The sequence below is a fragment of the Pinus tabuliformis genome, chromosome 9 (genome assembly GCF_031772625.1).
Source record: "Pinus tabuliformis cultivar Carrire ecotype Pingquan chromosome 9, CPIR1, whole genome shotgun sequence".
Classification (NCBI taxonomy): domain Eukaryota; kingdom Viridiplantae; phylum Streptophyta; class Pinopsida; order Pinales; family Pinaceae; genus Pinus; species Pinus tabuliformis.
Window position 1 is genome coordinate 421,502,217 of NC_142307.1, and position 26,638 is coordinate 421,528,854.

At 38.0% G+C, this 26,638-nt stretch overlaps 1 protein-coding gene across 3 annotated transcripts in view; it reads right to left on the reverse strand.

Moving 5' to 3' along the window:
- Positions 1 to 26,638, reverse strand: part of LOC149148943 (thylakoid lumenal 15 kDa protein 1, chloroplastic-like) — a 208,113-nt gene that overhangs the window by 29,391 nt on the left and 152,084 nt on the right. The window lies entirely within an intron of this gene.

Sequence of the window (26,638 nt, forward strand, 5' to 3'; positions counted from 1 at the left end):
TAGAAAAAAAAACAAAGAAACTAAGAAAATTTGCGCACACTCAAATAATTGACACCAATATTTTTGGACAAATGTCCCTGGAAAAACCCTGGTGTGAGGAAAACAAGTTCTGCAGATGAGTTATTTTATTATTCCTTAGCAAATCCGTGATGGAGAAAATTTCAAAATCGTTTCCCAAAATTTTGCAAATCTCCGGAAAAATATTTTGATCACTTCTGCAAGTCGATTCAACTTCCTAAAGACAACTCGACCCTCCTAATTCAACTCGTTTGTTGAATGGTGTTGTCATTGATGCTTGTTACCTACCACTTTGTGGGTGATACCCACAGGGGAAAAAAATTCTCCTAGATGGTCTTCAACCAACAGCCCCTTGCAGCCACCAGATAGATCGATGTGTCATTTTCTCCACCACTTGGGCTAGCCATGTGGTCCCTCACCCATCTATTATGATTGTATGTTTGAGGGTGGGCCTTCCAACCCCGAAGGTATGGCTTTTCATGGTGTAGTTGGGTATTTTTGTTTATTTATCATGGGCACTTTTGGGCATGGATTAGTGGGGAGATTCGGAGGAAAGAGCGGGCTATGTCTGTACTTGTCTCCTCTGCCCAATTTGATGATTAACCTTGTATCCTAGTCCAGTAGGATCTCCTTTATTGGCTACTAGCTTTAGGGATGGCACTACATGGGAAACCCCAATTTTGGTTACATGGTCCTCCTTCCCAATACCATCATCACTCCCCTTCCGTTCATTATAAAGCCATTCATCATTTTCCCATCTGGGTCCACATTTGTCCATTGGGTCCAGAAGGAGTTAGCCTTTCCCTCCCCTTGTCCACACCTTGGGTCGGGTCTGGAACAAAGCCTTGGAGGTTAATGCAGCTAAAAAGAAAGGAAAAAGCATAATTTGGCCACTCTCAATAAGAAATGTATCATAAAATGCAAAAGATGGCTAGGACATACAAATTTATCACATGGCAAAAATACAAATTTGGTCGTCACCCTGGTTCCTAGGGCTTCTCATATTAGCCCCTTTACATCATTAAGGAACCCATGATTGTCCCAACCCCTGGTGAGCGATGAACTGCCCCACATTAAGGGGGTATCCATTGCTATACCCTACACATCATGCTCTCATCCCCTAGAGCCCCGAGCAGTGATGAAGAAAAATCAATCAAAGGCAAAAGGCATATGAAGAAGGGTGGAGAAACAAAGGCTAGGGTAACTCATGTACCACAATTACTCCCTCCTACACTCATATACCCAAGTGTGGGCTTACCCTATTACAGCGACCCTTCTACTGTGGCATGTGGCTTAGAGCCATTCCCTGATCCCCACTCCATTCCATCATTATATCGAATGCCACCTACCACTTGATGGATGTACCAAGGACATGCCCCCCCCCCTTTAAAGGCTGAAACCACCTAATAAAGTCCTTGGTTAACCCTTTTATTGAGCTTGGAGACACTTGTACATGCTAAAGCCCACTATGGAAGAGCATGCCACAATGAAGTGTTTGCTTGTTTTACATGATTTGTAAGCTATTTTACTCTATTACTCTAATGATTTATTGTACTGGAAGGTGAGGGGATGCATTGGATCTTATATAGGATTACAGGTGGGTCTCCATTTGGGGTTTGTTCTCCCTATACGGGGTCCAAGCCCTCCAGAGGGTCATATTAGCACTTGTAGGGTGAGCGTTGAGAGCCATGGGCCTCCACCATAGCAGAGAGCAGATTTCCACTTCATGGATCCCTCGACACCATTCATTGATTGCTCATGTTCCACCTTTTCGGATGAGGATGATGCACCTAGACCACCATGCCTAGTCGACTTCACACTTGCACCACACACTTGGCAAATGTTCCAAGGCCCAGATGAGGATGTGTCTCACCATGGGAGACAGAGGGAGGGCTTATGTCATCATTCTAGCCCTTACAAATGGTATACAAGCATTATCAATCCACTTGGAGACCCATGAGGATGTCATTGTGCCCCCACACCCACTTGGGGACACCACATTTGATTTGCTTGGATATCAAGGGGCCACCCCCTTGATCACTATGTTTGGAGCCTATTCTCTCACCTTGGCACACTTTGGACTCTGCTAGGCCTTATCAAGGGCCCAACAGTTCATCTTGTTTACTATTTTTCCCTCTTGAGTGGCTTATCTTTGTATTATGGAGCTATCTTGGTGGGTTTGTCACCAAGTCATGTCATTATTGTACATTATTTTATTATTTGGGGCTTAATTAGGCCTAATTAGGCAAATCGAACTCTTTAGGAAGGATATAAATTGATGAGAGCTCATTTGAATCTCATCATCACTTGGATCTAGATCATTTGTTTCTTCTGGAAATTTCGTTGGACCCTTTGATGGATGAATTGGAGAATGAATGCATTTTGATGTTTGGAAGAGCTTAATTTCATGTCTTGGAGCTTTGATTTTCTTGCATTTTGATGATTGGAATAATTTCGCTATACTTGTGAGTACCTTTTCATGCTTATTTTGTAATTTTGTCTCATGAAATTGTCTATGAAATATTTTCATTCATGAAGTTGGTGTAGCTGCTCTTTGGCTTATGCGAAGTTGTTGGTCTTGTCTTTGTGAGGGATTTTTCATATGATCATTGTGAAGTATGGTGAATTATTGTCCTAGCGGTACATGATGTTGAGAAATCTAGGGCATAGAGACTAAGTGATTTATCTTCTATTTGTAACTGCTTGTGAGTGCTTTTTACTTCTTTAGATTAGGATCTTCTTTTACTTAGGTTATTAGTGTTCTTCTTCATCAAACAACTACCAATGCATAAACCATAAAGAAACAGGAGACACATAATATAGGCTATCAGCCAGGGCCAAAACCTCACTCTTTGAGATGAAAACCCAAACAAATTCTTCTTTTTATAGAGATTCCAATTGATGAATACCAAGACCAAGACCCTTGACCTATTTGCCTCTCCAAGACCAAAACACAAGTTCCCTTCCACTACTCTTCGTGCCAAGTCAATACTAGTCAAACTTCTGTTTCTTCCTTCTTCTCGGCTACCCTTCAATCTTGGCTTCCTTTTGCTTCAAACCTACACTATATTTTGGTCCTAATTGCAGCACATATGGTGATTTAACCTCATCATCTCCTTCGCTTGGATTGGAAGGCTTTCTTCTTCAACTCGGCTTTCTTGAATACTCCTTGATTAGGCCTTTAGCACAGCAAGGAGATCTTCGGCCCTTTTTCTGCAACAGTACCCTCTCCTTTCCTCTCACATGTGGAGATTAGCCCTAAAAACAGTCCCAAACAGATCTTATTCTATTTTTCCTCCTTCGCTTGGATAGAGAGACTTCTTATGAGATCTTCGCACTCCTTTTTTGCCTTAGACCTTGACCGAATTGCAAACCACCAAAAAATACTTCTCTGAATTTTTGTTCTGAAATGGAATTCGAACTGCCCTATTTATAGTTGTTGGCCATGCTAATTAGCCAACTTGATAGGAGGATGAGCCAACGTGTCCATTTGAGAGATTATATTATTCTTTTGAAGCCGACTTGGAGGTGACTTTGTCTTGGTCTTGGAGGGCCTTCTTATACTTTTTATGACTCATACAAAAATGTAACATGCCCAAGAAGGGTCTTTCATACATGACATAGACTCAAATTGACTTTTATGACTAGATGACAAATCCTAAAAGCGCACAATGAGAGCCATCACTAAAAATAAAATTCCTTGCTCATGAAACCCATGATAATTTTATTTTTCTTCTTTTCATCAATTACATAAAATCACAATTACACATGTCATTATGAAGACCGAACCTAGTTACTCTTTTCAAGACCCCCTCTTAACTAGGGAGGTATTCATAATGGTATCACTATTAATCTAGTCATTGTCTGATTTATCTTATTGAGATTTCCCTCTTAAATATTTACATTGCTCTTTTAGTAATCAAGCTTGCTAAATAATTTAATCAAGTTTCTTAGATAAATAATTTCCTTGCCCTTAGTCTCCTAGACTTGTTGTTGCAACAAGCTTTCCCTTTATGGCTATCCTTAGGGACTACCCCCCTTAGCTTATCTAGGAGAGAGCTTAAACGGAATGAGTAGGGATTAGTTGACAGCCCCTACTCTGAGGGTTGTTCCTTAAAGATTATATCTTGTGGGGTTAGAAACTTTTCCCGCACTTAGGTGTACATCTTAGGCGACAACAAGTTCCAAGCACCAACTAGGTCACCTAGAAGGGTTACTATTTTTAGTATTGTCAATGGGTTCAATTTCGATGACTATCTCAACATTGTATATAGTCTGATGGTTTTAAAGAAGATAATGATAAGTTATTAATTAATAAAGTTAAATCGGAGATTTAATTTTATCATTATTTTAATATTTTTTATGAAGGGATTATAAGGGCCAATTAAAGTGAAAGATGTTTTCTTCAAAAAAATGAATGAGGCCTTTAATTGAGAGACTAAAAGTGATTTTTAGTCCCACATGGCTTGATGAAGAGGGTTGAACTTCTTGGGAGAGTTATAAAAGCAAACTTGAAACCCTTCACAAGTGACATTCTCCACGTTATTTAGAGATATAATATGGAGAATATCTTGGTGATTTCACACAAAGATCACAGTTGGGCTTCATTGTGTTAGAGAATCTAGGGCAAAGTAGTGTTATGATGATTCTCTGAGACTTGATAACAATTTGTGAAGTCTTTTTACTTTTTCTTAGTTAGCTTATACTTCTTCTTCTTCTTATTAGTGCATATGTGTGTGCTTCATCAAATTGCTACCAAAACAAAATAACAAGAACACAGAATTTGGCTCTCTGCCAGGGACAAAACCTCTCCACTTTTGAGAGGGAAACCCTTTGTAATTTTTCTCTTATTGAAGCTTCTTATTTGAACAACTGCCAAACCCTAGACCCTTGACTAAGATCTACTCCAAGCATGAGTCAAATCCTTCCTCTTTCTGCACTATCACTTCCGGCACATCTTCTGGTACTTCTTCCGACACTGTCTTCCAACACTTTGTCTTCTAGGTTAGGATACCCTAGAATATTAGGGCTCCTCTTCTTCGCTATAAGGAGGTCCTTCTTTACTTATCTTGGAGACCTTGAAGACCTTTCTCTACATCCAAATGATACTCTTCAAAGTGTCGCCTTTAAACTGTTGTCAATCTGCAACAACTTACCTCTGAAATCCTCGCACATGGGGACAGCAAGAACCCTAGAACAGTCCTTCTATTCTCATTGTATCTTCCTCCTTTCCTCGCTGATGAGAGAGGCCTTGTAGGCCTAATTTGTACCAGAAAATTGTGAGATATAATGACCTGTACCTTACTATAGTTGTAGCCGCAGGCAGTCCTTACTTCTTCGCATGTGTGACTACATGTATGCCCTAAAGAGTCTTTTCTTCTTTGTTGTTTCTCCTTCTTTATTCACTGCCCTTGTAGCCCTCTTTCTCACCTTTTCTTCGTGTTACTTCGTCCTCCTTGCTTGCGGATTTCAGAGATATTATTGTATGTGTAAATGAGGAGTGGACAGCCTCTATTTATAGAGGTTTGTCCCTTCTCTCTCAGGCTGACATGACTGTCCATTAGGCCGACTTGACTGTCTTCTAGGCCGACTTGACTGTTGCATTATATTTCACATTTATTCATCATTTTTGTTGCTTGTAAACTTCGTTGGAGCTAGGAGAGGATTTGACCATGCCTAGAGTTATTTCCTTGACCTTGTATGATGACTTACATCATGTAACATGCCCTCAAAGGGTCTTTTCATAATTACATTTTGACTTTGACTCTCTAGAAGCACTTCAAAATGTGCTTAACCTATTTTCAATGAGCAAGAAACTCATTGACAAATAATACAAAAAATAATTTATCTTTTCTTGAATAAGTACAAATATCAAAATTACATATATGAAGACCGAACCTAGTTACATCTTCTCCAACACTCCCTCTTAACTAGGGAGGTATTCATACAACATTACAAGGTGTTTTGGAAATTTTCAATCTTGAAGAATTCACATAAGAGAAACCAAATTAGCAATCCATCTATTATAGCATCATATTTATCAACATTGTCATAGTGCAAGGCCTTGACTAACAACTCCATCTCTTGGCGAGACCATGAGCCACAATGCTGGTGAGACCAATGATTTATAGACACCTTCATCATTGTCTCTCAAGGTACATACCCACTTGGGTGTTCTCGAGTATGACCTTCTAGGACTATTCTTATCTTGGGTTCCCAACCCTCAAAGAATATCGGTCCTCTTGCCTACTCTTGTCTTGGATGCCCTACATATCCTCAAAGAGTATCGAATACTAGATGATTACCTAATCCTCCCATTCTTTCTTCCCAAGTGAAGACAAGAATGTTGTGTCTATCATGTGTCTACATTTCCATTCATGGCCTTCATCTAGACTTATGGCTGTTAGTCCTGCATGACCCATGACATGGAAAACACAATAGTCAGTCCTTTGTAATCAGGGGTGATTCAAAACTCCCTCTTGATCAGGGACTTGTCAAAGCTCCCTCTTAACTGGGGACTCTTTCCTTCATCAGCAGCTTCTTCTTTGTGGGTCCTTCAGCTGCATGATCTCCTTCCTTTCTTGATGTCATGAAGTCTTCGATTGAACTTCTTCTCGGTAGGGCACCATCCATCCATCACTTTCCTTCTTGGTTAGCCATGTCATTGCTTCGTGGAAAGTGACTTTCAGGTTCTTCTAATCATCTTGGCTACTCCTTTGTCATCTGGTCCATGCTTCAGAATGCTCTCCTCATGGATGCTCCATCATACTTGCTAGGTCATATGCTTTGACTTGGTAGCCGATCATGACTTCATCCTGATATTGCTTCAACATTGTTTTTCCTTTTGTTGGATGGCTTCTTCATTACGACATCTTCATAGAGTAGAATCAGTTATCTACACCTTTTATATCTTCAAGGCCTTCATAGGTGTCAAAGCTCCTTTCTTCCTTCATCAGAGTTATCCTGCCTTCTTTCCAAAGATATCTTTCAAGGCATTTTGTCAGTTAGTGATTCTTGGTGATCATGATGTTCTTCACATGCTTGATCTCTTTCTTCATTTGCTTCTTCTCAGATAGATCGGTCAACCACCTAATGCTTCTTGTGGAAGCATTCCTTCATCCCTTGCTTTATGGACTTGTCAGCATTTCTTCTTGCTTCTTAGTCAGCAATCTTATGCTTCTTTTGTGAGCATGTTCTTTTGTTGACCTTCAATGCATCATGGTACATGCGTTCGAGCATGTTCTTGGTGAAAGAGATCCTTTCATGCTTGATCATTTTATAGAACTATACCCATGACTCAATAATATACAAATGATGGCATGACTTAAACTTTGATGCATACACACCTCATCTTGATCCTCCTTGATCATTCTTTGGCATAGCCCTTCTTGCTTCATCTTAGCCTGCCTGCATATCATCCCTTTCCTTGAATCCCTTGAGTGGGATTCCCAATTAGACATCTACCTTGGTTCATGAACCTTCTCTTGAAGATTCCATCATAGGATCTTAAAGATCCTTGCCTTGCAAATGTTTCCTATCTTTGATGATTTAGGTCTTCTAAGATTCTTATCATGATCAAGTTTTCTTCCATCATATATGAGGTCCTATTCTAGGTATGCTCCTTCTACATGAATATCTTTGAGCTATATTTGCCATGCTCCCATATTCTAGAAGATATTCCTAGATATGCATTTTTGTTCTTCTCATAAATGCTACATCTACATGAGTGTCTAGAACTCCATGTATATTATATTGCTAGATCCTAGAGGGTGATTCTAGCCATGCAATTTAGTTTATTCCTGCATGCTCCTATTCTACTCAAAACTTTGAAAGAAGTCTAGAAGAAAAGAGTTTGACCTAGTCATAGTAGAGATTTGGAGGATCTTCCTTCTTTTGCTTCTTTCCTTCCTCTTCCACCTCTTGAGTTATATGAGCTTCTTCTCTCTTTATCTTGTTGTTGTTCTCCTTCTTAAGCTTGGGACAATTCCTTTTGAAGTATCCATATTCTTGGCATCCAAAACATTGGATCTTGGACATGTCTTTGTTATTTGTTCTTCGTGGACCAAACTTGCCAAATTTACCGTTTCTTTTGGCCATGGTAGCAAATGCTTGCTCCTTTGATCCCACATCTTCTTTCGCCTTAAGTCTAGTCTCTTTTGTTCTGCATAGTGACCAGATATTGCTGAGAGTGGTTGCTTCCTTCTTGGCATAAATGCTTGATGTGAAGTTTCCCCACTCCTCAGGTAGAGCATTGAGTACAAAAGTTGTCATCTCTCTGTCAGACATGACTTCCCCAAGCTCTTGAAGTTGATCTCTCATCTCAGAGATTTTCATGAAGTAGGGAGCTATTCCTTCCTTTGCTATCTTCATCTTGTATAATTCATTCCTCAAAGATAATACTTCTCCGATGGTGGATACCATGAATAGCTCTACTAGCTTATCATAAATTTCTTTTGATGTCTCAAACTTGGAGACATAGGGAATGAGAGAGTCCTTGATTGATTCTATCAGAATCCTTTGAGCTCTTGTCTCATCCTTATTGTACTTGGCTAAGGCTTGAGTCTGTTCCTTAGCAGGGACAGTGATGTTCCCCTTGACATATTCTAGGAGCTCATTCTCCTTGAGAAGTAGATCAGTCCTCTTCTTCCATGCAAGAAAGTTATTGGTGCCTACCAATTTATTGCTTTCCTTGCAAAAAGACATTGATGTATATTCAAAAGGGGACATATACTTGATAGATTTTGAGATTTGATGGATTTGCTTCCTCCTTGAAAGCTTGATGGCTTGTCTTCCCTGGATCTTGATGTCCTTCAAGTTGCCTTCTTCAAGTGGACTTGCTTGGTGATGAGGTGTGCTTGAAGACTTGTAGCTTGATGTGGATCTACTCTTCTTTGGTAGGTGCCTTTATATAAGGCTCTTCTTCTAGCTTTGTAGCCTTCCTTGATGAATGATGAGTTGTAGACCCTTCTTGTTCTTGAGGTGGTTGAGCCTTCTAAGCTTGATGCTTCAACTTTGTAGATGCTTGAGTGTTCTTGAGTTGCCCTTTCCTTGATGTGTCACCTTCGCTCTGATACCATGTTACAGAATCTAGGGCAAAGTAGTGTTATGATGATTCCCTGAGACTTTATAACAATTTGTGAAGTCTTTTTACTTTTTCTTAGTTAGCTTATACTTCTTCTTCTTATTATTAATGCATATGTGTGTGCTTCATCAAACTGCTACAAAAACAAAATAACAAGAACACAGAATCTGCTTCTCTACCAGGGACAAACCCTCTCCTCTCGAGAGGTAAACCCTTTGTAAGCTTTCTATTATTGAAGATTCTTATTTGAACAACTGCCAAACCCTAGACCCTTGACTAAGATCTACTCCAAGCATGAGTCAAATCCTTCCTCTTTCTGCACTGTCACTTCCGTCACATCTTCCGGCACTTTGTCTTCCAGCACTTTGTGTTCAAGGTTAGGATACCCTAGAATATTAGGGCTCCTCTTCTTTGCTATAAGGAGGTCCTTCTTTACTTATCTTGGAAACCTTGTAGACCTATCTCTACATCCAAATGATACCCTTCAAAGTGTTGCCTTTAAACTACTGTCAATCTGCAACAACTTACCTCTGAAATCCTCGCACGTGTGGACAACAAGAACCCTAGAACAGTCCTTCTATTCTTGTTGGCTCTTCCTCCTTTCCTTGCTGATGAGAGAGGCCTTGTAGGCCTAATTTGTACCCGAAAATTGTGAGATATAATGACCTGCACCTTATTGTAGTTGTAGCTGCAGGCAGTCCTTACTTCTTCGCACGTGTGACTGTGTGTATGCCCTAAAGACAATCTTTTCTTCTTCATTGTTTCTCCTTCTTTCTTTGCTGCCCTTGTAGCCCTCTTTCTCACCTTTTCTTCGTGTTACTTCGTCCTCCTTGCTTGCGGATTTCAAAGATATTATTGTATGTGTAAATGAGGAGTGGACAGCCTCTATTTATAGAGGTCTGTCCCTCCTCTCTCAAGCCGACATGACTGTCCATTAGGCTGACTTGCCAGCTGCATTATATTTCACATTTATTCATCGTTTTTACTGCTTGTAGACTTCGTTGGAGCTAGAAGAGGAATTCACCATGCTTGGAGTTATTTCCTTGACCTTATATGATGACTTACATGATGTAACATGCCCTCAAAGGGTCTTTTCATAATTACATTTTGACTTTGACTTTCTAGAAGCACTTCAAAATGTACCTATTTTCAATGAGCAAAAAACTCATTGACAAATAATACAAAAAATAATTTCTCTTTTCTTGAATAAGTACAAATACCAAAATTACATATATGAAGACCGAACCTAGTTACATCTTCTCCAACACATTGTTGGTTTGATATCTATAGTCCAGAGCAAATTTGAGGATATTTGTGGTAACAAAAAAGGATTTTAGAGCTTGTTACAATAACGTTGCTACAATGATTTTGTAGATTTCAATTCAAAATCAAACTTATGCATTTCCAGATTTAATGGTGTTGAAAAATGTAACTAGGTTCGGTCTTCATAAATGTATTTGAGTCATTATGTAATGTACTTGTCAAAAGAATGAAAAAGAAAAATTTTATTATTATTACAATGACTTATTAAAGCACAGGTTTCATGCTCGAGTCATCTTTTATTAGTCAAAGTCCCTGTTGTGGACTCCTAGGATTTATATTGAGTCAATAGAGTCATTGTACATTTTATGAGACCCTTCTTAGGCTTTTGAATCATGTAAAAAGATTTATTATTGAGTCAAATTAGGTATTTGAAACCTCCACACCAAGTCGGCCTCAAATAGGGCAATTCGACCTCACCTGAAGCCTATATATACAAGCAGATTGAATTCATTTGGAGCACTCTCTCACTCACTCATAAGTTCGATATCTAGAAAAAGGAAGCTAAAAGAAGTGTGAAGTTGGAGAAAGAGGAAGGAAAAGAGAAAATCAAAATTTTGGGCTATCTATCTCTCTCTCATTTGGATTCCTTTGGGAGATCGAAGTTTTTCTTGTCTAGTCAAAGTTGTTGTTGCCATTTGCTGGGTTGAAGTGTTGTTGCTTCAAGGTCGAAATTCTAGGTCGAAGTTGCTGGAAGAGGAGGTTGAGGTTGAGGTTGGAGGAGGTTTGTTGAAGGAAAAGATTTTGACTGGGTTTTCCCCTCGATAGGCATTTTGTTAGAAAATTAGAAACGCGGAAATATTTTCTTATTCTTGATAATTACTTGTGATGTTGCTTGTTATTATGATTCTTTATATCTTCTTTCTTTTAGATCATCAAGCAATTACCAAAGCAGCAACACATAAAACAACAGACACCAGATGTAGGCACATGTCAAGACAAAACCCCCCCTCAAGGGGAAAACCCAGTCAGGATAATTCTTCCTTCCAATAGTATTCTTTGAGACAATTCACCCTAGACCAAGACCAGACCTTCACTCCACACCAAGTCAGCTTCCCAAAAATTTGACCTCTTTCCAGCAACTTCTACTAAGCAGTAGCTTACGGCAAATGGCAGCTTCCGATAGCAGACAAACTTGGAAGACTTCAATCTCCCAATACAAATCACGAAACAAAGAAAGAGAAACACCAAAATTTCGATTTTCCTTTTCTCCTTAGACTTCCCCAAACTCACATTCACTTTGGCTTCCTGGCAACAGTCTTCGCACCTTTTCCCAACTATAAGAGAACTTCGCACTTCTTCCCAGCGACAAGAGAACTTTGCACTTCTTCCCAGCTACAAGAGAACTTTGCACTTCTTCCCAGCTACAAGAGAACTTTGCACTTCTTCCCAACAACAAGAGAATTTCGTACTTCTTCCCAGCTACAAGAGAATTTCGCACTTCTTCCCAACGACAAGAGAATTTTGCACTTCTTCCCAGCTACAAGAGAATTTCGCACTTCTTCCCAGCTACAAGAGAATTTCATACTTCTTCCCAGCTACAAGAAAACTTTGCACTTCTTCCCAGCTACAAGAGAATTTTGCACTTCTTCCCAACTACAAGAGAAATCGAACTTGTGTGTGAGAATGATGCTCCAAATGAATTCGATGAGCTTGCTTTTATAGGCTTCATGTGAGGTCGAATAAGGTCCTTAGACCGACATGATCTTCTTCTAGGCTGACATGGTGTGGAGGTTACATAAATCATATTTGACTCAATACTTAACCTTTTTACATGATTCAAAAGCCCAAGAAGGGTCTCTTTAAAAGTACAATGACTTTATTGACTCAGAATAAATCCTAGAAGTCCTCAATGAGGACTTTGACCTAAAACATGGTGACCCAAGCATGAAACCCATGCTTTATTTAGTCCCAATAATAATAATAATAATAATTATTTTCTTTATTTTTTTGACAAGTACATTAATGAAGACCGAACATAGTTACATTTTCCAACACTCCCTCTTAACTAGGGAGGTATTCATAATGTACAAATACAATGGAAGATCTCAAACTATATGAACCATGAAGAACTTTAGGCACCGCAATGCCATGGACTAGATTCCTGACCAGGGCAATCTATCCAAGTGGTCTCTCAACAATTTAGGCACTGCAATGCCACGGACTAGATTCTTGACCAGGGCAATCTATCCATGTGGGAATAAGATGGACTCAAGCTTTCAGCCCCTCTAGGTACCATTAGGCTTACTTGCTAACCACCAACCCAAAAATCCAAGTGTGTATCCAAAACAAAGCTCAATAACCAACACCACCTTTCTAACTTCAGGACCCAGACATCAACACAAAGTGTCGGCCAAATGTCTTCCCAGGCAATGCTTCACTCACAAAGCCTCCACACCCCTTGATCCAGCAGATCAAGGACCACAAATCTCTCCTGATCAAATTGATCGATAACCAGCGTGCCATCAAAACCTTCAAGAGATTCACCTGTACAAACACAGGCCAATAAATAATATACTTTCACATGTACATAATCAAATACAAACCTTCGGGATCATTCTAGATGTTGCTCTTCAACTCAGTAGGACTATCAACCGAATCTTTGATAGAAGATTCCTCAATTATATATATTCCTTTCCTACTCCTCATGCAACAACATATCCTTCGAAATTCATTCTTCAATCAAAACCAAGCTATGCCCTCACTCTCAATAGAGAAGAACCTTTCGTCTGGACTCCCTCTTAATCTTAGGGAGATCTCTTCTATGTAGGCTTCCTGCGGGAGATCAGCTTCTTCTTTTCATCATCAAAGAATCTTTCGCAGCTTCCAACCATTTCATCAGAGTAATTATCATCCTCATCATGCTTATCACATCAACAAGCATCTTCACCATATTGAAGATTGTGTACCTGCACAACTTAGATAGCAAGTACAACCAAAACTATAGAAGCATGAAGTTAGCCATATCAGAATCACGGAAGCATTTCAACTTTATACATATCAAATACCTAGACTTAATTACAAACAAGAGACATATACTCTTCAACATCTTGCTAGGGACTTTTTCATAAACCCTAGACTACATAACACCTTTTCTTCCATCTAGGGTTTCAATGTTCCTTCCAAATTTATGGCATACCTTACTTCAACATATAGCAAACCCCTAGAAACAATTCAAACAAATATAGATCTACAAAGCATCTAACAACTTTTCAAAATTCATATGTTAGACTTCTCACTAGGGTTTCATACAAATCCTAGATTTCATACAAAAAGTCAATCAAAACCAATCACAACTTAGTTATTAACATGACCGTCTTCCACTAGGGTTACTTGCAAACCCTAGATTTCTGATCAACCATCAATCCCAACCAAACTTAGATTTCAACAATCTTACACAAATCTCAAATTATCATATTGTCATCATACATTAGAGATTTTTACTTTTGCTAAGGTTCAACTCCAAAAATCCTAGAATTCCATTTTCACAATCTCAATCATCATTACATAAATAGATCTCAGATTGTTATATCACACATACTAGACAATGTAACTACTACTAGGATTTAGCTGCAACCCCTAGATTTCCAAATATCATCATCCTAGAATCTCAGACAAGGACTTCCATTAAATCTTAAGACTTATGACCATCAATAACTAGGTCAACACACATATCTAGGAATTCATAATCATGTCTAAGCATACCATATGTCTGACAACATTAATACATCTTACCTAGACCAAGCTAGGGTTTCAATCAAAAGGACATATCTATATATGCCTAGATTTCATCATCATGCAAATACATTCCATATCATGTGTTAGTCAAACCCAACTTCACAAAAAATATCAAATAAGAGTTAGATATGAAAACTAGATTAGACCAGGGTTTGATCAGACAAACACACACATACCAAGGAAATCATTTCTAAGACAATATAAGGTTATTGCTCACACATTCTACCAAACCCTAATGGGCTAAGGTTTCAACATAGCAAAACCAACATTACCAAAACTTCAAAGGTTTGGGATTTTAGACCTTATCATTCAACCCTAACACGTTAGGTTTTCCTGGTCATACCAGAATCCCAAACATGACATCAACAATAAAACTTCAAATAGCATTTCACAATATCCCTAAGCAATTTAGGGTTTCAAACATTCACATTAGCACACCCTTCGGTCAGGGTTTTCCAAAACCTGTCTAGGGTTCTACAAAATCAATTAAGAATATGAGTGGGGTGGGTAGATTTATCAAGTGATGAATCACCCAAAACAAGAATCATTACGATTCAATATAGCTAGACATAACAATGTTAGTAATAGACTATCAAACGAATAATCCTTTCAATATAAAGAAATCAATGTATTTAAAGTATACCTTTTTTTCTTGGTAAACCTTGTCTTGAAACAATAGAGGGAGAATGGTGATTAGTGTTTAATATAATCAAAACTAAATGAATACATGAAACCAAAAACTGAAAGGAAATGAGATACTTATCTTTGGGGGTTGTCGGGGGCTCCCTCCAAAGCTTGAGGGATACCTACAGACTTATAAAAACAATAAAAATGTTGTCTCCAAAATATGCTTAAAACCTATAAATTCTAAAACATATAAAACAAGATATCTAAACTTAGTAGTGTAAGTCCCTAATGTCAGATTCTTCGGGCTTGACTTTCTTTAAGTCTCCTTCCTCAGCAAAGTTAGCATGATCTCTATCTCTCTTCTTATTCTTTGGATTGTCGGGACAGTCACTCTTGTAGTGACCCTTCTTATGGCATTGATAGCATTCTATCTTGGACATGTCAACTTTCTTCCTTGGTCCTTTCAATTTCTTTCCTTTATGTTGAGCAATGTAGGCATTTGATACTCCTTCAAGATTGGAAACTAATGAGATCCTTAATTCTTCCTGACTGCAGGCAGTCCATAGTTCTTCAAAAGTGGGAGCTTCCTTCCAACTGTTAAGACCTACAGCAAATGCACCCCAAGAGGATGGCAATCCTAATAGAGTAGTGATCACGAGTTCTTTGTCTGGAACAATTTCATCAATGGCCAAGAGATCATCCCTGATTCTAGCTATCTTCACAAAGAAGGATACTACATTGTCTTCTTTAGTCATCTTCGTGGTCCTTGGCTCATTCTTCAAACTTGCTAGTTGACCAATGTTCTTAATAGTAAATAGTTTCAACAAGGCTTCACACATTTCCTGAGCATGTTCGATGTTGGCTATGAATGGGACAAGATTGTCCTTTATTCCTTCTACCACCAGAGTCATGGCCACCAATTCTAATTCCTTGTATTTCACTTTGTCGGCATCACTGGATTCCTCTATAGGCTTCTTTACTTTTCCTCTTACCAAGTCCAGTACCTTGTTCTTTTTAAGGATTAGGTCAATCCTCTTCTTCCAGGACCTAAAGTTAGAGGCCCCTTCAAGTTTGTTCTCTCCCTTCATTGTGTTAGACATCTTCCTTGAGTATAATAGACTCCTTCCCTGAGATAGTCCCTTTGAATGGTTCCTTGATCAAGTGCTTGAGATTGCCTTTTACTTCCTTCTCCACCAAAGCTCTGATACCATGTTAGAAAATCAAAAAGGCAGAAATATTTTCTTATTCTTAATAATTACTTATGATGTTTCTTGTTATTACGATTCTTTATATCTTCTTTCATTTAGATCATCAAGCAATTACCAAAGCAATAGACACCAGATGTAGGCACATGCCAGGGCAAAACCCCCCTTGAGGGGAAAACCCAATCAGGGTAATTTTTCCTTTCAATAGCATTCTTTGAGATTCTTCACCCTAGACCAAGACCAAACCTTCCCTCCACACCAAGTAAACTTCCCATAATTTCGACCTCCTTCCAGCAACTTCAACTAGGCAGCAGCTTATGACAACTGGCAGCCTCTGGCATCTGACCAACTTGGAAGACTTCGATCTCCCAATCCAGAGCACGAAACAGAGAAAGAGAAACACCAAAATTTCGATTTTCCTTTTCTCCTTAGACTTCCCCAAACTCGCATTCACTTCGGCTTCCTAGCAACAGACTTCGCACCTTTTCCCAGCTACAAGAGAACTTCACACTTCTTCCCAGCTACAAGAGAATTTCGCACTTCTTCCCAGCTACAAGAGAACTTTTCACTTCTTCCTAGCTACAAGAGAATTTCACACTTCTTCCCAACTACAAGAGAACTTCGCACTTCTTCCCAGCTACAAGAGAATTTCGCACTTCTTCCCAGCTACAAGAGAAATCGAACTTGTGTGTGAGAATGATGCTCCAAATGAATTCGATGAGCTTGCTTTTATAGGCTTCATGTGAGGTCGAATAAGGTCCTTAGGCCGTGTTGTCGCGCGGATTGACACGACAACCCTCAGATCGGGGGCTGTCACTCTGATCCCCGATCCCTCCGTTTAAGCCTGTCTCCCGCGGCTAAGGGGGGTAGTCCCTGTGAGATAATGAGGCCAACTGTTGACCAGTTGGTTGGGAGACACGAGACACGATAAGATAAGCACTAAAATGATTTGATTAATTTAGCAGACCAGTGCCTTAAAAGATTGTTATTACAATGATTACTTGTTAAATGATATAGAAACATAAACCGTGAACAGCAATCATTTGTCATCAGCTAAATCACATGACCAAAACGATATCCGGCAACTGAAAATTTTGAAGAGATAAATGCCTTAAAACACCACGAGAATCGTAAATCATTAACCAGATATCATATTCGCATCTCAACTTGAAAGTTTAGATCTCAGCATGAAAGATATAACATGAAAATCCCTGAAAATAACTGGATCTGAAAATTTCCACAATATTTTTATATTTTTTGGAATTTTTTTTTTTTTTTTCACAATTTTTAAATGAAAATTTTAAAACTAAACTAAGCTAAAAATTAAATTAAAATTAAAAAATCTAACAAAAACATTTTTTTGATTTTTTATAACAAAATTTAAAACTATTTTAAAATCTAAATAAAACCAAACTTAAAATCAAAACCTAATGAAAAAATCTATTTAAAATCTATTCAAAATATAAGTTAAAACCAAAACTCAAAATAATTAAAATCCCAAATCTAAAGTCTAATGTTAATCTAAAATTATAAAATCAAAATCCTAAAAAGTAACAATTAAAAACTGAATGCTACTTTTTTAATTTTTTTTATATTAGAAAAATCCTAAAAAAGGGCAAACGATTTATTATGAAAATTTAAATCTAAAAAATAAAATCTAATTAAAACATAACGTTTAAATAAATAAAAATCTAAACTTAAGACTAAAAAATTTGAGTTTAAATAAAAGCTAAGATAAAACTAAAATTAAAATTACAAAGAAACTAAGCTACGCTGTTTCTAAGGGTTATAACATGAAAAATAAAAATAAAAAATCGAAAACGCATCAAACTACAGCTAAAAATCGGGAAAGAGAGCGAGCATTACAAGAACCCTAGCCGTCAAAAATCACAGGTAAATGTTGATCGAAACGAACGCGTTACCACTCCAGACACATTACCTGGTCATTACAATATCTCTCAGCAGAAGTCAAAAACGATTCACGTTGTTACCTGAGGTGCGTGATAGCCTGTGGATCGATCTCCTGAGAGGGGCAGATAACCCACAGTGATGATTGGCTGCATGGATCAATGAGTGATATGCAGCGATTGACTGGCGTTGAATGATCTCTTAGCCGCAGAGAAATTTCCTTTATCATCTGGCCTGTATCATTATTTGCAGGTGCGTGGATCATACGCCGCGGATCATGAGGAAAAAGCTTCGATGCCTTGCGTTTTCAGACGGCTTCGATCGTATGGTTTGCAACTTTAAATGATGGAGGTCTGCGTGGCTTGGCTCGGCATCAGAACACGTATCTGGAGCTGTCAGCAGCCTCATACGATAATGCTTTGCTATAATGCCCAGCACGTGCTTCTGAGTTCTGTCCGCCACTCTGAAATCACGCTATGTACACATAAAATTGATTGCATTCAGATTTAACTATAAAGCCTGCATCAAAAATTCTGAGAGAGTCGTCTGCAACTGCAAAAAGAAAATAAAACCCTAATTAAAAAAATTTTGAAAAGCAGAAATTTAAAACCCTAGATCAAAAAAATTTGAAACCCTAAACGACTTAATTAATTTACAAATTTGGCCCCTTCACAACCAGATTTAGCAATAAGAACAGGAATATTTTAAAGAAACAGAAATTTTAGGTTTTCACTTTGAAGAACTTCAGAAAATCTCTCATGCAACTTAGAAAAATAAACCGAATGATAGACCCAGGATCAAATCCAACTGGGCTCAGCAAAAAATGCTTGCGGGAGTTGGCTGGTTCAGCCGAGAACTTCCCCTAACGCCCACAAAATTCCTTCAGAAAATGCTTTCTGCACAGCTCAAAACAACCGTCAATAAAGAGGGCAAAAATGCTGCTGCTAGATCTCAAACACTAATGGAGATACCTACCATTACTTCAGAAACCCTAACAGCATTCAAACCCTAGCAAGTGGACAAGATACCTGTGCCCACAATACTCTACAAAAAAGCTATTATTAATGGCTGAAAAGAAAATATGCAGAAAATTAAACAATCTCACAGCATTTCAAGAGAGTAACACCAGCAAGATATGGACCCCAAAGTCTTCTTTTATTAACCAGAAACAGATTTACAAGAGAGCTTCTTCAGTACCAGACTCACAGATCGAATGATCTGAAATGACCCCTAGCACCCTATTTAAAGGAAATGATCCCAACGGCTAGTTCGAGTGATCCATGTAGAAATGATCTCGACCGTTGATGAGGATCAAGACATCTCTTGATCTCATCCGTCGATTTATTAAATAATATTTTGCATGCATTCACTTAAAATATTATTATTTTATTAGTTAGGGTTTTTGCTTTATTTTTTAATTTTTTATTATTTTTTATTTATTCTATTATTTTATTATTTTTATTCATTTTTTAATTTCTTAATTCATTTTAAAATGGATCATCGAACTAAGCCTTCGGAAACATCACCTAGGACCTAGGACTTAGGACTCATGAGGGGATTTAAAACATTTTTCAACCCTCAAGACACATTACATCATGACTTTTACAATTTACATCTTAAGGGGACAAACCCACTTAACATAGACCCTCATAAACCACCCAGTTCTGTGACACAACTATAATCTAGCAGATCAACACATTAGGATTCTCCTAAAATTCCAATGACAAAATCCATCCCGGCTTTGGGGTCAGGTTTGAAGGAAAACTCTGCCGATCCATGGATCGGTGAGACGAAAAACCTTCCGGGACGTAGATTACCACTAGAAAGTTAGGTCCACCTAGGCAATTCACATACACGACTCATGTCTGCTAAGATTATTTACAATTAGTACATGCAGACTGGGTTTACAATAAAAAATGATCAAGTTGCTGATGATGGCAGGATGGCACGGACATGCTGATCAGGTGCTGCCCCTTTCTTGGCAAAAAGGGGGTGCACTGCATGGGTAGTTGACCAGTAGAGGTCAACATCTGGCTCTACTTGGGGACACTTTGCTGCTTGCAGGAATGTGAGAATCCAGAATCTGCATCCATACAACACAAAAATAAGTTGCGTCCATCCAAAAATCAGCATATACATTAAGCACAGGAAAGAAAAAGCTCTTCATTTATTAACTATCTAAAGCAGAAATGAAAATGCGGAAAAACAAGGAGTAGGGTTAGAAATACGATACAAAAGATGCCCCATGGCATCAGATGTGTTCAATAAAGTGCATACTGAGCATTTGACTGCTTTCAGGCAAATCTGTCGGCTACTTGTTGGATGTGCCATGTCCAATTTTGCATATGGTAGGACTTTTTCCTATCCGAAAATCAAGCTGCTCGCGGCCATCTGATGCGTCAAATCTTCTTCTCATTTTCTTTCTCTTGCACTTTTTCTTTCTGGCTAGTTGTATGACTGATGACACGGAACTTTCTGTTTCAAAACTATCAGATGAAGTATGTAAGATATGCGTGCTATGTCTTTCTTCATCTTGTATCTGATCTTTATCATTTTTAAGTCAATCTGGATCTCCTTCAATTAACCATCTTTCAATCGAATCAATAACCTTCTCATAATAAGACGGAGCTTGTTGCAGCACATGAGGAGGCTCCTGATCTATTGATGTCACCTGGTTTCTTTCATCTTCCAATTGCTGAAACCTTTGAACCTGTATTCTAATGGCATCCATCTGACTAGAGTGTTCAACCCTTATAGCATTGATTTGTCTGGCATGATGATCTTGCATATCTTTTATTACTTTATCGTTCTTTTCTTTTATGTCCATCAAGCAATGCTGCATGAAATTTATTTCTTCTTTATGATTCGCTTGCATGTCAGCCAACTGATTATTATGATTGAACGTCATGATAGTCATTTCCTCATCCATAGTTAATAACTTGTTTTGCATAGAGTCAATTTCCCTATCATGATCAGCTTTCATGGTCACCATATTTTCCTCTAATCCTGAGATCTTACTTTGCATGTTTCCAATTTCTGTTTCATATTTAGTTTTCATGGCCTCAATTTCCTTAGCATGCTGATTTTGCGTGACCTCAATCTCCCTATTACGTTTTTCCAGGTGGGTGCATAAAGTTTTCACATCATTGACATAATTAGTTTGATTGATTTCCATATTTTTTACCAGCATCATTAGATCTCGTAAAATTTGTTTTTGCTCTTCCCTTTCATTGTCATTTGTCCCTGATTTTTCACTATCATGAGCTTGATCTGCAATATTTTCGGTGGATGACACATTCTGATATGAAGAGTCGTCTTGGGATCTTTCACCATCAGCTGGACCTCTTATCAAACTACTTTTATTCTGTTGCACAATTTTAGAGGCAGAAGGCAAGCTGTTTGGATAACCATATCTATCTTCAAAAGCATTTATAATGTCTTTTAAAGAAGTAAAAGAATCCTTAGGAAAATTGTTAAACCAATTCAAAGCATCATCTTCTAAAGAAAGGACAAATAGACGCATTTTGATATCATCATGATTAAACTGAGGGGGTCTGCAATATATGATCATGATGCGAATAAACAAGTCTAGATGCCTTTTAGCAGCGATTGGATCACCATCTGAAAAAATAGGTAATTCAGGAATGGCCTCCTCCGGAAAATCATGGAGACGGTGAGTAAAACGACATGGTTTAAATGAATAATCCATGATGAACAATAAGGGATCAGATGGATGATAGAACTAGCTCTTTGCTCAAGAAAATCAAAAGATGAAAGAAGTGGAGTCGCCACTTGAACAATGAATTTGATTCTAAGATCCAAGAAGTAATCAACAAACAAATATGCGGGATGCTTCTTGTCTGGGAAAAATGAAAAAAAATGGAGTCGCCACCCAAACAGGAAACAAACCCAAGAGATGCTGCTGATATGGGATGAAAAGATGCCAAAAATATTGAATCTGCCAGCTCAACTGAGAGATGAGAGATGAGAAGATGAATGTCGATGAAACTCCAGGAACAGAAAAACTCTGTCCTCGGCAACGGCGCCAAAAAATGTTGGCATTGTCGGGTCAGATGAAAAGATAAGAAATGAGAAGGATGATTGTCGATGAAACACCGAGAACAAAGTATCCCCGGCAACGGCGTCAAAAAATGTTGGCGTTGCCGGCTCAAACGAATGATAGAAAGATGCACGATGAATGATAAAAAGTCGTTGAAACACCAAGGACAGAAAAACTCTATCCCCGGCAACGGCGCCAAAAAATGTTAGAAAAATCCTAAAAAAGGGTAAACGATTTATTATGAAAATTTAAATCTAAAAAATAAAATCTAATTAAAACATAACATTTAAATAAATAAAAATCTAAACTTAAGACTAAAAAATTTGAGTTTAAATAAAAGCTAAGATAAAACTAAAATTAAAATTACAAAGAAACTAAGCTACTCTGTTTCTAAGGGTTATAACATGAAAAATAAAAAAAAAATCGAAAACGCATCAAACTACAGCTAAAAATCGAGAAAGAGAGCGAGCATTACAAGAACCCTAGCCGTCAAAAATCACAGGTAAATGCTGATCGAAACGAACGCGTTACCACTCCAGACACATTACCTGGTCATTACAATATCTCTCAGCAGAAGTCAAAAACGATTCACGTTGTTACCTGAGACGCGTGATAGCCTGTGGATCGATCTCCTGAGAGACGCAGATAACCCACAGTGATGATTGGCTGCGTGGATTAATGCGCAGTGATTGACTGACGTTTGAATGATCTCTTAGCCGCAGAGAACTTTCCTTTATCATCTGGCCCGTATCATTTATTTGCAGGTGCGTGGATCATACGTCGCGGATCATGAGGAAAAAGCTTCGATGCCTTGCGTTTTCAGACGGCTTCGATCGTATGGTTTGCAACTTTAAATGATGGAGGTCTGCGTGGCTTGGCTCAGCATCAGAACACATATCTGGAGCTGTCAGCAGCCTCATACGATAACGCTTTGGTATAATGCCCAGCACGTGCTTCTGAGTTCTGTCCGCCACTCTGAAATCACGCTATGTACACATAAAATTGATTGCATTCAGATTTAACTATAAAGCCTGCATCAAAAATTCTGAGAGAGTCGCCTGCAACTGCAAAAAGAAAATAAAACCCTAATTAAAAAAAATTTGAAAAGCAGAAATTTAAAACCCTAGATCAAAAAAATTTGAAACCCTAGAACGACTTAATTAATTTACAAATTTGGCCCCTTCACAGCCAGATTTAGCAATAAGAACAGGAATATTTTAAAGAAACAGAAATTTTAGGTTTTCACTGTGAAGAACTTCAGAAAATCTCTCATGCAACTTAGAAAAATAAACCGAATGATAGACCCAGGATCAAATCCAACTGGGCTCAGCAAAAAATGCTTGCGGGAGTTGGCTGGTTCAGCCGAGAACTTCCCCTAACGCCCACAAAGTTCCTTCAGAAAATGCTTTCTGCACAGCTCAAAACAACTGTCAATAAAGAGGGCAAAAATGCTGCTAGATCTCAAACAGTAATGGAGATACCTGCCATTACTTCAGAAACCCTAACAGCACTCAAACCCTAGCAAGTGGACAAGATACCTGTGCCCACAATACTCTACAAAAAAGCTATTATTAATGGCTGAAAAGAAAATATGCAGAAAATTAAACAATCTCACAGCATTTCAAGAGAGTAACACCAGCAAGATATGGACCCCAAAGTCTTCTTTTATTAACCAAAAACAGATTTACAAAAGAGCTTCTTCAGTACCAGACTCACAGATCGAATGATCTGAAATGACCCCTAGCACCCTATTTAAAGGAAATGATCCCAACGGCTAGTTCGAGTGATCCATGTAGAAATGATCTCGACCGTTGATGAGGATCAAGACATCTCTTGATCTCATCCGTCGATTTATTAAATAATATTTTGCATGCATTCACTTAAAATATTATTATTTTATTAGTTAGGGTTTTTGCTTTATTTTTTAATTTTTTATTATTTTTTATTTATTCTATTATTTTATTATTTTTATTCATTTTTTAATTTCTTAATTCATTTTAAAATGGATCATCGAACTAAGCCTTCGGAAACATCACCTAGGACCTAGGACTTAGGACTCATAAGGGGATTTAAAACATTTTTCAACCCTCAAGACACATTACATCATGACTTTTACAATTTACATCTTAAGGGGACAAACCCACTTAACATAGACCCTCATAAACCACCTAGTTCTGCGACACAACTATAATCTAGCAGATCAACACACTAGGATTCTCCTAAAATTCCAATGACAAAATCCATCCTGGCTTTGGGGTCAGGGTTGAAAGAAAACTCTGCCGATCCATGGATCGGTGAGACGAAAAACCTTCCGGGACGTAGATTACCACTAGAAAGTTAGGTCCACCTAGGCAATTCACATACATGACTCATGTCTGCTAAGATTATTTACAATTAGTACATAAATACTGGGTTTACAATAAAAAATGATCAAGTTGTTGATGATGGCAGGATGGCACGGACATGCTGATCAGGTGCTGCCCCTTTCTTGGCAAAAAGGGGGTGCACTGCATGGGTAGTTGACCAGTAGAGGTCAACAGGCCGACTTGATCTTCTTCTACGCCGACATGGTGTGGAGGTTACATAAATCATATTTGACTCAATACTTAACGTTTTTACATGATTCGAAAGCCCAAAAAGGGTCTCTTTAAAAGTACAATGACTCTATTGACTCAGAATAAATCCTAGAAGTCTTCAATGGGGACTTTGACCTAAAACATGGTGACCCAAGCATGAAACTCATGCTTTAATAAGTCACAATAATAATAATAAAAATGATTTTCTTTATTCTTTTAACAAGTACATTACATGATGACTCGTGTACATTAATGAAGACCGAACATAGTTACATTTTCCAACAGATTTTGCCCTGGCAAAGTGCCTACATCTTGTGTCTTGTGTTTTTCTGATCTTCATACATACATAATTTGGTAATTGTTTGATGAAAGATAATATAACAAAGAAGTAAAAGAAGCCAACAAAATTCACAAGTAATTATCAAGAAAGAGAAATCTAACCCTAACTCTACTAGCATTGATCTTCATACATACATAATTTGGTAACTGTTTGATGAAAGATAATATAACAAAGAAGTAAAAGAAGCCAACAAAAGTCACAAGTAATTACCAAGAAAGAGAAATCTAACCCTAACTCTACTAGCATTGATTTCTCAACATGGAATCAGAGCTAAGGTAAAAGAAGATTGAAGATTACTTCGTCGGCTTAAAGGAAATGATTACTCCCTTTATGATAAGAATGGGATCCAATATTGCAAGAAGTTGGATGAAGAAGATCTTCAACTACTTATTCAACAAGGTCAAAAGCCAAGGGTTATTAGCTGCACTTACAAGTTATAGGTTCACTTAATGATGATAATGCATGGATCATTGACAGTGGAGCATCAAGGCATATGACAGGGGAAAGTAAACAACTCCAAACTATATCAAAGGAACCGTCTTCTCATGTAGTGGAATTGGGAGACAACAAAACCTATGTTGTTAGAGGCCTGGGATCAATATCTTTGAAGCTAGAGAATGGAGCTAAACAACACCTCAACAATATACTATATGTTCCAAGTTTGAAAAAGAATTAGCTTTCAATTTCTTGCTTAGAAGATAAAGGGGATAGAGTTGCTTGTGTTGATGGAAAGGTCTTGGTTTGGGGAAAAGATTCAAGTATTGATAAAGCTAGGGTTATTGGAGTTTGTGAAGGAAGCTTATATAGAGTCATTACACCACCTCCTCAAGCCCTAGTTCATATGGAAAGCAATTCCATTGAGCTATGGCATAGAAGATATGGTCATCTTCACTACAAGGTTATTCCCACTCTTAATCAACTAGTTCATGGCATCCCCGATATCAAAGAAGACCATGAAGGAGTTTGCAAGGGATGTTCTTTGGGTAAACATACAAGAAAACCATTTAAAAATATGAAACAAGGTCTAAAGAAATATTAGACCTCATTCATTCTGATATGTGTGGGCCTATGTCTGAAAAATCACTTAGAGGTCATCTTTACTATGTAACATTCATTGATGATCACTCTAGAAAGATATGGCTCTACCTTCTCAAGAAAAAGGATGAAGTATTGAAAAATGCAAGGAGTTTAAATTTGAAGCGGAAACCCTAACTGAAAGAAAAATAAAGACTTTGAGATCCGACAATGGTGGGGAATACACTTCTAAAGAATTGATTGCATATTGTAAAGAAGAAGGAATTAAGAGGGAGCTTATTGTTCCCTACTATCTTGAACAAAATGGAGTGGCCGAAAGAAAGAATAGGACAATTGAAGAAGGTATATGAACAATGCTCCTTGATCAAGACTTACCAAAATTTCTATGGGGAGAAGCAGCTCTGACATCTGAATATCATAGAATTCTTGAGAATATGACACCTCAGGAAGCATTCACAGGAAAGAAACCAAGTGTGGACCATCTCTGAATCTTTGGGAGTCTTGCCTATATCCACATTCCAAAGGACAAACGAAAGAAGTTAGATTCTACAAGCATCAAAGGGATCTTTGTTGGCTATAGTCTCTCCTCAAAGGCATATAGAATCTACATCAAGGAAGGAAGACATATTGAAGTAAGCAGGGCGTTATATTTGATGAAAATCATGCCTACAAAAGATCCAAGGACATTCCTATTGATTCTGATCATTAAGATATACCTATATTTGAAAA